Source organism: Nothoprocta perdicaria, unplaced genomic scaffold (genome assembly GCF_003342845.1).
Source record: "Nothoprocta perdicaria isolate Ctin4 unplaced genomic scaffold, notPer1 scaffold_70, whole genome shotgun sequence".
Classification (NCBI taxonomy): Eukaryota; Metazoa; Chordata; class Aves; order Tinamiformes; family Tinamidae; genus Nothoprocta; species Nothoprocta perdicaria.
The window spans coordinates 1536119-1552235 of NW_020455977.1; the positions used below are offsets into that span (position 1 = coordinate 1536119).

Here is a 16117-nt window from a genome sequence, read left to right on the forward strand (position 1 = left end):
GTTGGCTCTCGCACCTCAAGGGTGTTTGCTCCTTCCATGCTGCCAAGACCGTTACTTAACAACACTCAGGGACAGATTACCACTCCAAGGCAATCGCGTTCCCACTTCTTCCTGGCCCAGTGTCTCTTGAATTCCCTTTCACAGTGCGCGTGGCACAGCTACGGTTGGAAAATGGGCTCTCCAGAAACACTTTGGGAATTGGTGGCTGCCTGTTGGTAGCGGGGGCACAGATTTGAGTCCCTCCAGGAATAAAAGGGAGACAGGCATGTGGTCCCAACAATAAAGGCCCTGGGAAGAGCAGGAGGTGGAAGTGCCTTCCTCCACATCCACGCTGTTCCTTGGGAGGCTCCTGGAGCAAGGAGCGGCATTTAAAGCACTCTCTTCTGCGCAGCGTTCCCACTGTGTGAGTGCCCCTCAGCACATCAAAGGAGGGGTATTTATACCGTCTTATTTTAGGCATCCTTATAAGCTACGTGTCTTATCCCTGATGGAGTCAGTGGCTCCAGAGGGCAATTCCAGAGCCCAAATTACAAGCGTGACGCTTCCATGTGACTATATGAAGCACTGCGGGCGCACGCCCAAGGTCAGCAGTGCCCGGTCGGACGCGGCTCCTTGCTCTGGATGGCTCCTCCAACCCCTTGTTCTCCGGTTCCTCCTTTCGCCCATGCCCCGAGTCACCTGCCTCAGGCGCCCCCATCTCACCCTGGGGTCCAACAGCCCCGAGCGCGGAGTTTTAGGCCTCTTCGCTCAATTTAACCCTAAGCCAGCACTTCCAGCCGCGCGGCGGGGCCGGCTCGTGCCCCCGCCCGGGCTAACGGACATAACGGCGCCGGTGGCCGCCGCCGCCGCGCCCCTTCCCCGCCGCCGCCGTTGGCGCCTCCCGCCGCGGCGAGAGGAAGGGGCGGACTGGGCTCTGCGCGGAGCCCCCTCCCCACATAAAAATAAAGCCCCGCAAGAGCGGGCGGGCGCGGGACGCAGCGGGTGTTTCCGCCGGCGGGTTTCGCTCGGGAGCCTCCCGCCGTGTGGCGGAATTCAGCGGGAGCGCCGGGCCGGGCCGCCCCCCGCGGCGGGAGCGGCGGAAGGGGCCGCGGGCGGGCGGGGGCCGCGGGGCCGCCCCTCGGCGCGGGGCCGGCCGCGGTGATTGGCAGCGCGGGGCGGCGCGCGCGGGTACTGCCTTCCCCGCAGAGTTTCCTCGCGGGGGCGGCCGGGGCTGCCTCTYGGCGCGGCGCTGCCGGCGCTTCCCGCCGCGGGCGGCTCTTGCGGAGCGCTCGCCCGGCGGAGGCGGCGACGCAGAGCGCGAGCGAGGGAAGCGGCCACATGAATCAGTTTCTCTCCGTATCCGGCTCCGGGCAGAGGCGGCGACCATAGCGGGGAGGAGGGGAGCCGGGAGACGCGACTCCCGCGGCGGCAGCAGGGAGCTGCGCTGCGCTCCGCGCCTCGCCTCGCCGCCGAGGTGGGTAGCGGGGCCGCGGCTCCGCGGCGCGGCGGGGCTGCCGCGCGCGGGCCCGGCGTGCGGCCGCCGCGGGGGACGGCGCTGTGGGGCGGCTGCGTGCGTGTCGCCGAGCCAGGGGCGAAAAGTTGCCCGTGGCGCCGGGCGGGGCCTGCGCCGAGGCGGTAACGGTAACGGCGCRCGGTAACGGCAGCGGTAACGGTAACGGCCGGGGCCGGGCTGCCCGGCCCCACGCGGGACGGCGGAGCCCCTCGGCCGGAGGGGCTCGGGGGCGTTTGCCTTTAAGCTTCTCTTTTTCCGCCTTTTATTTATTTATTTTTTCTCCCTTCCCGCTTCTTTTCTGCGCTTGGGCTTTACTGCGAGCGTGGGTATAGCGCCATCGACATCGCCCCCGGCTCCCCGGCCGGCGCAGCGCAGTCCCCGCGTGSACCCCGCATCCCGCCCCCGTGTGCCCCCGAGACCCGAGTGTGAGTGCGAGTGTGAGTGCGAGCGGAGCGCGCGCCGCCGCCTCGTGCGAGAGCCGCCCGTCACGTTCGGTTTGTGCCCCGCTCCCAGGTGCGGGGCGGCTGGTGCTGACGGAGACGCAAGCGGGGCGTTTACCCGCGCCCGGAGCCGTTCGGGCTGTCACAGCTGCGGCGGCGGCAGAGGGAGCGACTCGTGCTCAAAATCCCCCGCTCGTGAGGACGCGGAAAGCGGAAGGAGAGGCACGGCCGAGCGGCGGCAGGAGGCGCGGAGGGCTCGGCCGCCCTGCCCCTGCCCGAGCCCATGGCGGAGCTGGGCAGCAGCGGCGCCGCGGGGCTGCCCTCCTCGCCGGGGCCCGGCCCAGCAAAGGTGGCCTTYAAGGCAGGCGATGGGGAAGGCGGCGGCAGGTCCCGCTGTGACAGYGCGGGCGGCCGCGTCTCCAATGGGGACTGTGCCCTGGTGGGAGCTGGCGAGGAGTCGGGACCGGCGCTGCCTGGGAGCCCGGAGAGCAGCAGCAAGGAGAAAGGATTTTCCACCAGCCAGCAGCGAGATGGCAAGCCCGGCATCCCCCGCAGGAGCAGCATAATTAAGGTAAGAGCATTTGCTCCTCCCTGTCGGGGTCTTGGCTGTTTCTCTGTGGCACTGGGATGTGTGCACAAGGTTTGGCTCCTTGCCTCAAGATGAAAGGATAGGCTGCTTTTTGTCACCCTTTTCGTGGTGAGGGGACTCGCTTTTTCCTTTGTCCGAGGTGGACAGCAGGGACAAGATGGCTATGAGCACACATTGGCACGTGAGGGTGGCTGCTCTGCTTTGAGGGACGTTCAGACACAGTAGGCTGATGTTCCTGGGGAGCTGGAGATGGCGAGAGAACCCAAATGTTGTTAAAAGGCAACGTGGGCATCAGGCTGGCGTTGAAAGATATGGATTACACAATATCCTTATTATTTGGGATGCACCTGTGCAGAGCAATTTTGTCGCTCCATTGGCTTGTGTGTGTGACAGACACACAGCAGGTGATGAGAGGTTCAGGTTCTCATTGGGCTGGGGGTGGGGGAAGATGAAGCAGGAAGGCTTCTTGTTGAAAGTGGCAGCGTGTTTAAGGAGACTGTGTCACACTTTACCTATGGAAACGGTCTTTGTTTATACTTCTGTGTGTGTATTCCAGTGCTAGTGTTTCCACATGGAAAGTTGGAGCAGAGAACGGTAAAATGTTGATGGAAAACAGGGCAGGAGTTATCTTTTTTTAATACAGTTATTTATACAAATACAGTTGTTTGCTTTTCTTAAACCCTTGCTTCCTGAGAGGTGATGGGGTGACACGGTGACACTTGGTCTTGCTTTTTTTTTCTTTTTTTCTTTTTTTTTTTTTTTTTTTTCCTATTTTTGTTGAAAAGGTTAGAGAACCTAGAAAAATGACTCCATTTGTATATAGTGGCTGTATTAACCTTAAATAAAGAGCAACTTGCTAAAGTACTTCCGAATTGAGTTTAACCAAGAAGAATAGCGAGGTTTGTTGTCTTCTCAAACATTTATCTGCCTTTGGACTCAGGCCTGTGGAGTCGTGTCAGTTGGATGGTGGCAAACGGCGCGTGGGGAGCGTGGGTCAACTGTGAGGCTCGGGCAGCGGTCGGGCTCCCAGAACCAGGGCCGGCAGCGGCGCCCTGCGCAGCCGGCACCCACCCTTCCTGTTACAGCCTGTCGCTGACTCTGTGTGTGTGTGTGTGTGTGTGTGTGTGTGTGTGTGTATGTGTGTGTGTGTGTGTGTGACTGTGTCTGCTAAAGGAATTAAAACAAAAGAATGGAGACGACTGAGCTCCCGGCTGCCGTAATTTAGTATTTACTGCACTTGCAGAATTTGTCTACAGGTCTCCTGCATTTCCCAACACTGTGCTCTTCCTTCTGTGGCAGTTCAGGAAATACCCTATGTTGCTTGCAGCGTGCGAGGTGCTGTCGTATTATGTGCAAGGTGCTGTCATATTATTTTGTACCGTGTGCTTTGGTTATATGGGAACCTGGCGCCTCTCTTGGGGATCAAACAGGGATACCATATAGAGCAGTATGTCCTATGTATGCAGTGCATTGTATTAAAAGCAAGGAACACAAGACATGGAAATAGGTTTTGAGGTGCGTTTTGTCCATATCTAAATCAGGCTTTTTAGTTCATACAAAAGTGGCCACACTGCAGAATATAAAATTATTCAACTTTTTTGGTAGTAATAGACAGTAAACTGCTTAGCTATCTAGAACCCATTAATATTTTACTTTGTAGTTGGGATAATTATGAATGACATGCGTGAATAATCTGACAGCAGTGCTTTTAAAGTTGTGGTCTATATTTATTTTAAATATGAGTATTTCAATACTTTGGAGGAAAAATACTTGTTTTAATTTATGCTGAATATTCTTCTGTTCCCTTGCTTCAGCAGTTCACAGGTAGTTTGAGTCAGATTGTGTAACAACATAGTTTTTGATATGAAGCCTTTTGGAAAACTTGACATGAAGAGTAAAGCTTAATGTGCTTGTTATTTTCTGCTCTTGCAGAACAGAAGTTTATTAGACAGAGTAGAAAAAGAAGTAGGCCATCTATTTTTTGGAAATATTTTTGGAGTTTTGGTAACCTATATGAATGATATATAACTGCTTTATGTAATATATGGAATAAGCTCAGAAACCTGTCTATATCATGTGCATACAGGTTTCTTTTTTTATATTGCGTTGAAAATACAAGATCATGTTTGTGGATCTGGTGGGAGATGCAAGTTCAAGGACTGTCTAATGTTTTAAAGGCTTTGTTTAAAGAATACTGTGTAGGCTTCTAAGCCAAAAACAGAAAATTGACATTTGAATGTCAAGTTGTTCCAGCTGAAATTAAATTCTTTTGAATTTAATCCATGCATGTTTGTAGAGAGCAATTGAAATATTTTGTATTTTCTTTTGTTTTTTAGTTGGTGCTTCTATTGGTTGTCATTTTCAGGAGTCTTTCCTGCTCAGTTGTTTTCCTTCTCTTTCTTATTTGCAGTCTTTGCTCTTTTCTCTTTTTTTTTTGCTGTTTCCATTCTTTTTCTTGCTATTTTTATGTTGTGCACCTGCATTGTTCTAGGTTTTCCTTTCTTGTTTAGGACAAGACCATATGCTCTTTGAGATTAAAGTCTCATCTTAGAGAATGATACTGTCAAGGTGGTAATGTCACTGTATTATCACTGGTAATAATATGACCTTCATGTCATGTTTGTTTACTTTGAGTTTCAAACCTTGATATTCCTGCCATARCAGGGTGACAGTATTAAAAATGGTACCCTTCACTTGTAGCAATAGCACACTTGAAACAAATCTGAGGACTAGAGAATGTATATATGTTTTTGGTTCTTGCCCTCAATATTTATGATTTTTTTTTTTCCCCTAGAGCAGTAGTTGCGACACATCACGAGTCTGTGGGCTTTAAGCCTCCGAGTGATGCATGTAACTTCTGGTGTCTAGGTTTCTCCTGAACACTTCTGCTTCCAGGGATCTCCAGGGGCAATATACACTCACAGTTTGTTGCTGCTGAAGACCTAGACAAAAAGAGATACCTCTGTGTAAACATCTTCCTTTATTAGCAGAGGGGTCGTTGTAATACAACAAGAAGAGACAAATGTAGGAGGGACTGTAATTGTTTGGGAAGGCAACAGTGAAACCTGAATGAAGAAAGGTGGCTTGGCATTCTGTGAGTGCCGTGGTCTTATCAACATATGTCTGCAAGCAAAGTTCAAGGGTTGTTCTGCATATAATGACAGTGATCGCAGTGTCAACCAAACCCTGCTTCTTGGTGGATAGAAGAGGGAGATTCATATAGGTTTAAGTTAGAATGAAAGCATAAATTTACACACAGAATAAAGTTATGCACTTGATGATCACTGCAGCCCTTAAGTTCCCAAGGCTGTTAGGAGAGAGAAACCAAATTTATCAGGTGGGTACTCTAGGGGATAATTCTCTGCAGAGCTTTTGCTTTTAATTTAAGCGTTCATATATTTCTGTCTTTCTGAGCCTGGGAAATTCTACAGCATATGCATCAGGTTCTTATTAAATAATAAAATAATATCACAGATCATTATCTTGTGTAGTTTCTATGATGACTAGTTCATAAGTTCCTATTGTGTACCTCTTTGTATCAGCTCTAAATTATCTTAGCCAAAGTGACATGCTAGCAAGGCTTAGTGGAGATCCAGGAATAGATCACACATGTTCAGTTTCCATCTATAAGGATATAAGAGTGAGGTTGCTGGAATCCATTTAACATGTATAAAATGGCCTGATATTTAGCCAACTTTTATTAGAAAGTTGTGTAGTCACACTGTTGGGGTGTGTGCATACATTATATATTTATAAACATGTATGTGTGTGTTTATAGACATATGTGTGTGTATATATATACACACACAAAAATATACATAGACATATTTTATAAATACATATGTATTTATATGTATGTGTGCGCCTGTACAGGCACACTTCCCTATGTATAAACTTGTCCCCTCCGAGACTTTGCAATGTACCTCACGTTGTCCAGTAAACTTGATTGAGAGATAACAGGCTCAAAGGTGCCAAAGTTCCTAAATTCCAAGAAAATAGCCCCAGAGGAGAGCGTGAGAAAATCAACATGTTCTTTCTTGCTCCACACCCTTTTCCCCTTGGAAACAGCAAGCTACACTGTGAGCTTAGTTCTTCCAAGTTTGAGAAGATCCATATGGAGGAAAGACACTGAGTGTCCCAGCAGTGAAGGATTACTACTATTTATTTATTTATTTATTTATTTTTCTTCTCAGAGTACTCAGGTTAACTGACGCCAGAATATAATAACTGACACCAGAAAGGAAGCGTATGCATAGGAAACAAGGCTTTGGTAGTTCAGCTACCCTTATATCTTCTTACTCTGGGCAAGCTTTCAATAAGGCAACAGAAGTATAGAATTTCCTAAAGGAACTGTTCCTGTATTTTAATTAATTAATTTTTTTCTGGTTGTTTTTTTGTAGATACAGCATAAACACCCAAGCTTTTCTTTATGGGATGCTCTTATGTGTTGCACTCTCTTCTAAAATACGCTGCATGTACTACTCACAGTATTCTTTATCCTCTCCTGCTTTTTCTGTAATTGATATCTTTTTTTTAATACAATATATATTTTAAAACATTACTGCTGTATTGTGGCTCTCCTTGCATCAATTTCTTTTGTCATACAAAATCTTAGGTATTTGCATGTAGTATTTCTTTCTATATATAGTGTGTATATATACACACTTATATAATAGATATACACATATGTGTATGTATGTGTGTATGTGTTTATGCATATATTGGACAATTTGCTACTTGCTAGCAGGGACATGGTGGACCTRGTGTGTGTTACGTCACAGCCACTGAGCAGATATGTTGTGCACTGCATTTGTTACATGGTCTTTATTTATACTAGTACTTTTTCCAGATTGTAGTAGTAAAAATGGTTGCTTTGATACTACTATTTCTATTAAAAATAGCAACAGATGTTTATAGCAACTAATACGCAGAGATACTCACTTTACTTAAATTACATGCTGAACTTATCTGGCTTATCTGCTGTAGCCAGTGAAGCAAAAGATATATTTTATATTTATATATAAATGATTTGGAACAGTTTAATTTGGAGGAATTTAGATTCTGTCTACTTCTCTGGAAGAGTTTATCTATTTCTAGTGACTGCATAGAGCTCAGCTGGTGTGAGCAATAGCAACTGTATCCACCCCAATTCTTACAATATCAACAAAAATACTATGTTCAGTCCTTTCACTAATGGAAAATCAATTAAATGAATTTAACAAATTGTTATGGACACTTGATGAGTTTTTTTTTATGCCTATTATCAAGATTAATGAGAGGCTAATCGTTTAGGTGTTTTTCTGGTTTGTTTTTCTTGGGTGGGAATCACAGCAGTGGTTTCTTACACAGGGTTCACGGATAATGCACTGCACACTAAACTTCGCTGTTGCTTGCTGTCGTGGAAGACTGAAAAATTAAAGCTCAGACTGACAGGAGGGGGAAGATGTTGATCGTATTATTTCCTGGTCTTTGCTGGCCCAGGAGGATATGAACATAGGTTTTTGTATTTTCTAAATGACAAAATTCTTTTAAGTCAATGCCAATTATGTAAGCCTTGAGAGACAAATTGACTTACAACTCCTCTAATAATAGTAGTATATTGATTCTAAAATATTTAACTTTTCCCATGAAAGTGGGATAATGTTCAAAATTCAGAAATCTTAGTGCAAGTAGACTAGTAGGCAGACCACAGGGGAAGAAAGGTATGTGATAATTTATATTGAATGGGGAAAAGAGGAAAATATGATTTAAAAAGCAGTGCCATTAATGAATGATTAAAAATAAGGCTGGAAGAGACCTCCAGAGGTCAGTGTACTCTGCTCCGATGCTCTGTGACAGAATCAACATTTCATGTCTTCCAGTATGGTGCTTTTGTACTTCAGTCACCTTTAGTATAGGATTCTTGTGGGCAGAAATACCAGCTGATTATTCCTGTCTGTATATGACCAGCACTTGTCGTTAGTGACCTYATTTTAATTATTTCAGATGGTATCTTCGATTTGTCAGGCTCTTTCTGATCTTAAATTTATCATCCAACATGCATGCCTATYTTTCATCTTCCTGTCAGCAGCAAATTCAAGCTTTCTTTCCCACTCTACAAGGATACTCGGTTTTATTTTTTTCTTTAAATTATAGTCCATTATAGATTTTTAAATTGTATCATTCAAACACCATATACTCTACAACTACMCAGAAAGCCAGTTATTTTACTTTTTATTTTCTGTAAATTGGGCAGTATACTGCTGCAGAATCCAATTTGGAAATAAAATTAAGTATTTTATTTATGAATTTATTAAGTATATTAATTGACATACTTACAAATTTATGAATCTACTTACTAGATTTCAAGCTTGGGGTGAAAATGCCCCCTTTGGAAGGCGCTGGGGCTTTTGGGGCTCAGTAGCAAACCTGTTTTCCCATTTTCCTTAGCTGGACTGAGATATCAGTCCTGCCTCGCAGTTGTTTTTCAGGTAGCAGGATGGTGCCATCGCTGTGTTGTTTCTCCTTGTGTTGGGAGGGTTTGCTTGGAGCAGCCCTTCAGAAGGGCACGTTACCCATCCTCCAGACTGCCTCACATCCCTCGTTTCTGTGTAGTTAGTTACTTTTCAAGAACTGTCACTGTTGGCCTGGCTGTCCCATGCTGCTGCAAAGGGACACAGGCAAGTTGCGCTGCCTCGGCCTTCCTAGGCCTTCAGCATCCATGTGCCAGGCAGCGAAGCACTCGGTGCAACATGTGACTGGGAATCAGCAGTGCTGGGATTCACAGTGTTGAAACGATGCAGTCTGGGGAAAGTTAAATAGATGTGATTCATATCTGGCTCTCTTGGGGTTTCTACTAATGTCATTTGACCCTTTGGAGCAAGTAATAAAATATTCCCGAGTACTGAGATTGTATATTGTKTTCAGGGATCTTTTCAGATAGCAAAACATGCATGTTTTGGAAATGGTTGTACATAGTTCATAAGCGCAGGCAGGAAATGACTTTTAATAAAAAAGTTCTCTGCAGAGCAGCAGATGATTTTTATAACATCAAAAATATAAAATAACAAGATGTTAAGACTGATTTCCAGATTGTTCATTAAAATATTTGCTTTAGTAAGAGTTTGATATTTTCGGTCAACAATGTTTTTCAACCAAAATCGTTAAAATAAAATATAAATATCTGTTAAGGAAGAAATAAATGCATAGCTTAATTCTTTTTTGTTTTGTTTTATTAAAGTTGGAACGAAAGGACAGGAATTCAGTGTTTTTTTTTTTAAGAGGTTTATCTTCCTACAACTTACTGCTTGTGTAGGGAGGCCCTTTTTTCTCCTACAGGAAAGGGGAACAGATAGGTTCTGTAAATGGTAAAGAAACAACTATATGTTTAAATAAAGAAATATGTCAGCGTTTTTAGGGTAGTCTTTTACTRTGTCAGGCTCGGTCCTTTGGTAGATGAGGAGTAGAGCTAACATTATCCTGCATGTATATGATGTAATTTGTAAGCTGATGGAAAAATTACCAGTTGCAGTACTCATGTGTCTGAATTTGACAGATACATGCATTTGTTCTGCAAAAGGTGGGAAAAAATTGAGTGATAGTTGGTCGCAAGTTGCTTCAGGAAATGGCTTCAGTCAACTGAAGCTCCCTCTGCCCTTCCCAGCAAACGGCAGCTCAGTYGGTTCTTTCAGCTGTGCTGACAGCACAGGGCCTTCGCGAGACACTTCCAGTGAGAATTTGAGAATTAAGGGCTAGTATTTATGTGAAATACAAGGAATGAGGGAATGTTTTTAATCACTGCACATTGCTACCACATAGTGGAGAAAGCTAAACCACATTAGGTAGTTGGAGCTTGGGTAATGTTTTGCATTTCTTGTTTAACAGAGCSCCCAGAGCACCGTATAGCTTAGTGTACAAAATATTGCATAGCTCAGTGTATTTGCTTTATCTGTGGAGAGGAAGGAGATGGTTGGGGCTTGTTTCCATTCTCCTCAATTGTAGCAGATGCAGGAATGCATCTCACAACAGGTGCTGGAGGTAGGCAGCTTTCAGCTTTTCAGCTTCTGAAGTAACATGTTCTGTGCACCTCGTGTTTGCTCCTTTCTCAGTGCAGGACCGGTCTGATTTTGATAGACTCTAGCCTGGGAGTCACTGAATTCTTTTATCCTTTGGTATTTTGTATCTTTAGGTTTAGAGCTTAACAGTAGCAGAATTCATAACTGGTCATTTGCTCTCCTGCTTGCTTGGTTTCCGTTTGTGACACCRTGTGCTTTGGTGACGCTCTGTTCATCGCTGCCCTCGTTTGGTCTCCTTGCCCCTCTGCGTGCAGCTCGACCCTCCTGCCGCAGCAGCAGGAGCCGGCACAGGCACCTCCCGGAGCTTTCGTGCCCCGGCACCTAGCCAAGGTCCTGCGGCTGCCAGCCTCGCGCTAGAACCGAGCGGCGTGGCGCAGGGTGCAGAACCCGGGGTCTGCTTGTGCATCCCAAGGAGAGAGAAAAGGAAGAGCTTCTGTGCCAGGCTGGCAGCCTTCGCAGCAGCTTCGAGTCCTGGAGGCTGGAGGCCAGAACCTGTGACTCAGGCTGGTTGCACAGCCTCGGGTAGCTGCCTCTCTTTTCCTCCACAGCCTTCAGAAGCCCTTCTAGGAGCAGCCAGCCCAGACAAGTTTAAGAACGCTCGCCCTGGGTCAGAGCAGAAGTCCGTTTAGATCATTAGCTTGCCTCCAGCAGTGGCCAGTGCAGGGATGAGAAAAAGCACATCCTGACATCCACTCCCAGCTCCTGGTAATTTGCAGCGGAGTACAGCTGTGGGCTTAATCATCCTGTGGATGCCTCTTTCCCTATTTATTGTCAAAGAACAGTGTAAACTTTCACCAATGTAACATCCTATGGCAAAATTGTTGTCTGCTGTGTTGTGTGAAGTTTTTTGTTGTCTTAAGCCTGGTACCTACTTGCTTGTTTATTTGATGTGCCTTGGCTCCTTGTAGTAGACRCAGCAGTTGTGCTCTACTCACTTTTTCTATTCCAATCATGACTGGAAAGTTGCTCGTCTTATTTATGCTACATCATCTTTTTTTTCTCCCAGGCTAAAGAATCCAACTGTATTTAGTGGCTCCTTCTGAAGCTATTTTTTGCTTGGTTCACCTATTGCATTTTAAGCTGCCTTTTTTTTTTTCTTACCTCATTTTTATTTTTTGCAATGCAGAACTAGAGAATACTTGGAATGCGCACCAGGCAAACGTATAAATCCACTATGCTATAATAAAGGCTTGAAAGTATTGTGAGACTAGGTTGTCCTGTAATTTATTTATTCATTTATAGTGTTGTCATCATGAAAGATTTAAATGGTATCACAGTCACTAATTGGCAATGAGAGAGTGCTGTTAAAACCTTTTGCTAAATATTTAAAACCTTTTCTTTGAAGAAGTGTGTAAGGGCGTGTGTGCTGGTGCTGATGCTTGTGTTGGAAGTGGCTGGCATTAACATCTTTGCAGGAGGCTGCAGATCTGCTAGAAATCTTTTAATGTGCTATAAAGGCTTTTTATAGCTGGTGACACAGAACGGTGCTGATTAGTACATCCAGCTTCTAGCTATGGTTGAGCACACTTGTTTGCATATTAACAGAATAAGAGAGCAGGGGCATTGCATTAAGCTGCAGAATACAGTATTAATAAAAGTGCTTTTATTTCATAATAAGCTGTTAAATGTAAGGGGAAGCCAAGTACCTTGTTTTTATTAATGTACCCGGTAGTATTGTAGATGCCATAGACTTAGGGATTTTAAGATTCTCCTGCAGCACTCATGTTAAAGTGTTATTTTAGTCARTATTTGATTGTTTTCATAGTGTGCGAGGCTCTTCTAGGATGCCTGTGTCAAGAGTCCAAGAAGAGCTAAGAAAGGATTTTCATCTTTAGGAARTTCATACAAGGGGGGTAGATGGGGTAAAAGGGGGTACAGGGTACATACAGGGGTAAAAATGGCATAAGTAGCTGTATGTTTCACCTCAAGAAGAGTTCRACAAGAATTAAGAGCATATAAAGTGATCAGTATAACAGTAAAAAATAAAAGTAGCCAGAAGTATTTTGGATCCCACAAGACTGATACAGCAGCCTTATCTTAGAGGGAGAACCCAGTGCTCTCTCCCCTGARCTCTTGACAATACAAATGGTAGGTCTGTTAGTACGCTGAGTATAACCATTAGCTGCTCTAAGGAAGGAAAGATATCCCGCATTTCCTTATGTAATTAGGTAGTAACATGTTGATTTTTACTCRGAGGTGATTTACACTCTCTTGTAACAAGACTAGAATGTGAAATGCATTTGTATTAAGTTTACTTGCGGAAGATAATCTTTCTCTTTCTAAAGATTTAGGCTACCAGATACTTAAAGATTCCTGTATAGTCTTAATAAACTTTGATTTTTTTTTTTTCCTGGTGATTGCTGATGAGTTTTTAATTGGTATTAATCAATTAGCTCTAGCTAATTATTAATAGCTCTAATGTGTACTTTCAATGCTGTCAGTGAAAAAGAATGTATTCTTTCCTCCCCATCTAATCCCCAAATCACCAAATCAGTTCCTAGCAATATATAAAACATATAGAAGTTAACTGTGCTGTTTCTGAGGCAAGGGGTTAAAAAAAAAAAGCCTTCTGATTAAAGGCCTTCTGTATAAAATTTGGTTTGCAGGATTAATCAGTTGTCACAGATCTAAGAATCTTTGATTAGTATTATTTTTATTTAAARTGATATTCTCCTATTTGCATTTATAGTATAAACCATCTACAAACAATCTATGCATGTGCTGGAAATATTCTCAAATGAATAATTACTGAAATTGTTTTAAGTCTTTCTGAGTTTAGTGGTGAATTTAGCAAAATGGATATAAAAAGAATTAATACAGATTACGTTATGGAATGCCATCAGCTAAATGTGCTTTTTGCAGGGAAGGCACATCTGCTTGTGATACAGTGCAGAAATAGAAACTATTTTACTTAACTGTCCATTGTGAAATAGGTCTCTCTGTTTTTTCAGAGAACACTTTGGGTGGTTGTGGCTGTGGCCAGGATGATGCCGATATACAAATTTTCTGATGCGCTCTGTTAAAATACTGTATAGTTGATATCTTGAAGAACTTGTATAAACAAAGACAAGAAATATCATTTAGAATATAAAGCAGACATGTGGAGCTGCTTTATGTTTTCTCTATTTGACTCAGAACCTTATTTCTTTCTCACCATGTCGCTAAATTTTGCCTTGGTCAAAATTAGTCATAATGAAGATACAGCCTTTTTTTTTTTTTTTTTTTTTTTTTTTTTTTTTTTTTTTTTTTAATTGAATGAGTAATTTGGGAATACAGCTTGCAGCTTTGAGTCAAGATGGCTACAGCGAGTAGGCTCAAAGTGACTGCATGCAGTTCTTGGTGCCCTGCACAATATTTCATAAAATCTCATAGCTAATTAATGGATGTGATTATATTTCATTTTATTATATATACAGTGGTCTCCTGAGGTATTTCCAATCAATTCATGTAGAAAATACTGAAATTTGCTGTGCAATGACAAAAAATGTTTTGTGTCCTTCTAAAATTGCATTCTTTCCGATATGCATATTACTCAAAATATTTGACAAAACGGTCTTTGATCCCCACAATGAACATTACATAACCTTAAATTCCTGATTTTTGTGCCTCATCTGAAGCACTTGCGACGCTTGGTGAGAAGAAGCCTCGTGCCTCTTCTCCGTAACCATGCTTCCTGCCTCGACCATAACCAAGGTGGGCCCTTGGTTTGTTTACTTCTTTATTCCAGAGATCTTCCAAAAACATAAGGGAGAGTGAGTTTTAGGTCTGTTGATTTCAACATCTTTCATGTAACTGTTAGCAAAGCAACTGTGTGGACCTTCCTCTGTCTTATCTGCCCAGAAGATACCTCTTACCAAACAGGCCGGGGCCCTTGCGGGTTTATACTCTCTATCTGTGTCAACAATTTTGGTCTTGCACTCATCAGCTAATTCCATAGTTTTAATCCCTTCATAACCTTCCCTGTCCTTGAACTCTGATTGTATTTTCAGAACAAACTTAGTATTATTGAGCCTTCCTGCCAATAACGTTGACTTTCTGTATACTCCCGTGACAAGCAGGCTCCTAAACTTGTTAACAACTTCATTAGGATTAACCTGGAACTTCATAGCTGAATTTTCTTGCTTTGTTGGCTCTTCCACTTCCTTTGGAAACTGCTTGCTCTTTTGGTCACTTCCTCTCTCCTTTTCTTTGGGTTTACATGAAATGAAACCCTTTGATATAAAGCATATGAAATACATGGTTTGCATTCCTGTTATGTTTACGTATAATACTGCCTAACTCGAACGTTCAAAAAAAAAAATGAGTCTAGGTTCCAAAACTATGAGATGTTTTAAAAATCATAAAATGTGAAAATTAATATATTGGTTCCCTTCAGTAGTCCTTTTATTTGAGCCACTTGGTACCTGCAGTGTATTTCCAAATAATTGGCATAGGAATGCATCAAAACACGTAAAATTTAAGTTAATGCGTAAATTCTCATATTCCTGAAAGGCTTTAAGGCCAGACCAAGTATCCTGGGTTTTGCAGTAATGTTTGGAAAACTGAATGATTACTCGACAGATGGTTGTTATCCTGGGCTGATAACACTGGGTAGCAGAATATAAAATCAGTAAACCATTTCAGATGTCATCAATCTGCAGCGTTGGTCTTATTTTTTTTGTTTCTTCGTGTCAGTTTTATTTCATAAGATTAGAAAGTGTTTGWGTATTTTAATTACCTTCAACTTCACCTTTTAACAGAGATTTAATGAGTTCTGTAATTACTTATCTAGTGTTTAATTATTCTTAGGAAGAACGTTAACTGTTCCTTAAGTTGATTGCCCAATATATTTTATTAATCTGCTTGTTTCAGCTGTTCAAGAGCACTTACCATACAGTTCTGAATTGTGTTAGAGCAGAGACCCTGCAGGCTCTGTCCACACACGACAGTGATAGAGGGGTCAGATACTCAGTGCTTTCCTTTGAGCTGGTCTCCTATGAAGGTGTTTCTGGAGGAAGAGCCMTTAGGACAAACAGACTTCAGAAAACTTGTAATTGTTACACAACGGGGAGGACTTAAAACCAATTAAAAAAAAATCCTGCTATTTAAAAAAAATTCTTAAAATGCTGTTCCTGACAGGCAAAGCTTGAGCAGGGGTAAAAAACGAGGCCTCAGTTCAAGGCTCTTAATTTGTTGTACCAGAAAGGAAGAAGTAGTTCTGTATGATGCAGCGCAACTGCTTGTCTGGAATTTAAGCTTGAGTCCAAGGTTTCTAAAATTGGAGGCTTGCAAGTGTTTGCAGCTTGCAGTGTTGGTAATGAAGGGGGAATGGGATGACTTCACAGATGGAGGAGGGAGGCTAAATTCTCGCCCTGGCATTTAAAGGACTTGCTTGAAACATACCCAATTATATATAACAACAAGTAAAAGAGGTGTTTTAAGGTTTTGTGTTGCATATATTCCTTGTTGCTAAGCAGTTGGGCCATTTCCGAGAAACTGTGGAAAAGACTTCTTTAGGGATTTTGGGTATCAGTTAACGATTTTTCTCTTCTTAATGCCTAAA

The 16117-nt window shown here is 43.4% G+C and overlaps 1 protein-coding gene across 1 annotated transcript in view; it reads left to right on the forward strand.

Annotated features, from left to right (window-relative positions):
• The first annotated feature begins 2441 nt into the window (after positions 1-2441).
• The window catches only part of PLCL2 (phospholipase C like 2), a 91001-nt gene continuing 77325 nt past the window's right edge, over positions 2442-16117 (forward strand). Inside the window, exon 1 of the mRNA XM_026050814.1 lies at positions 2442-2503. The gene's annotated coding sequence lies outside the window, so the exon portion shown is untranslated. The remainder of the gene's footprint in view (positions 2504-16117) is intronic.